Source organism: Propithecus coquereli, unplaced genomic scaffold (assembly GCF_000956105.1).
Source record: "Propithecus coquereli isolate 6110/MARCELLA unplaced genomic scaffold, Pcoq_1.0 Scaffold363, whole genome shotgun sequence".
Taxonomy (NCBI): Eukaryota; Metazoa; Chordata; class Mammalia; order Primates; family Indriidae; genus Propithecus; species Propithecus coquereli.
Genome location: NW_012149319.1, coordinates 535,802 through 537,191, shown reverse-complemented (window position 1 = coordinate 537,191; position 1,390 = coordinate 535,802).

Sequence of the window (1,390 nt, the reverse complement as noted above, 5' to 3'; positions counted from 1 at the left end):
CCATCTTTCTCAATATTGTGGAATAATTTCTGTAGTATAGGTGTGAGTTCTTCTTTGAATGTTTGGTAAAACTCTGAAGTGCAGCCATCTGGTCTGGAACTTTTACATTTTGGGAGGTTTTTGATTGCTGTTCCAATTTCTGAGCTTGAGATTGGTCTATTCAGATATTCTGTTACCTCCTGGGTGAACTTAGGGAGGTTGTATGTTTCCAGGAATTTATCCATTTCCTCCTCGTTATATAGTTTTTGGACATACAGCTTTTTATAGTAATCAAAAATAGTGTTTTGCATTTCTGTGGTGTCTGTTGTGACCTCTCATTTTTCATTTTTGATTGAGTTTATTAGAGACCTTTCCCTTTGGATTCTAGTCAATCTAGCAAGAGGGATGTCAATTTTGTTTACATTTTCAAAAAACCAGCCTTTGGTTTTGTTGATCTTCCGTATAGTTCTCTTGTTCTCAATTTCGTTTAGTTGTGCTTTGATCTTAGTTATTTCTTTTCTTCTATTTGGATTGGGATTGGTTTGCTCTTCCTTTTCAAAGTACTTGATTCTATTTATTAGGTTGTTGCTTTCTAAACTTTCTGTTTTTTGGATATGAGCATTTATTGCTGTTAGTTTTCCTCTCAGAAATGCTTTTGCTGTATCCCACAGGTTTTGATTGCTTGTTTCTCCATTATCATTTAGTTTGAAGAAGTTCTTGATTTCCCTCTGTATTTTCTCCTTGACCCAGTAGTTAGTCAACAATAGATTGTTTAATTTCCATGACTTTGTGGGCAAAGGAAATGAACAGAAACTTTTCAGAAGAAGACAGAATAATGGCCAACAAACATATAAAAAAATGCTCAACATCTCTAATCATTAGAGAAATGCAAATCAAAACCAAAATGAGATATCACCTAACCCCAGTGAGATGGGCCTCTATCCAAAAATCCCAAAACATCAAATGCTGGCGAGTATGCGAAGAGATAAGAACACTCTTACACTGCTGGTGGACTGCAAATTAGTGCAACCTCTGTGGAAAAGAATTTGGAGATACCTCAGAGGGCTAAAAATAGAAATACCATTCTATCCAGCAATAGCACTATTAGGCATCTACCCAAAAGAGCACAAAACATTCTATGAAAAAGACATCTGCACCTGAATGTTTATGGCAGCACAATTCACTATTGCAAGGACATGGAAACAACCCAAGTGCCCGTCAATCCATGAGTGGATTATTAAAATTTGGTATATATATATATATACAATGGAATATTACTCAATCATAAGAAACGACAGTGATCTAGAACCTCTTATATTTTCCTGGATTGAACTCAAGCCCATTATCCAAAGTGAGGCACCACAAGATCAGAAGAATGAGCTCCACTTGTACTCACCATCAAATTGGTACT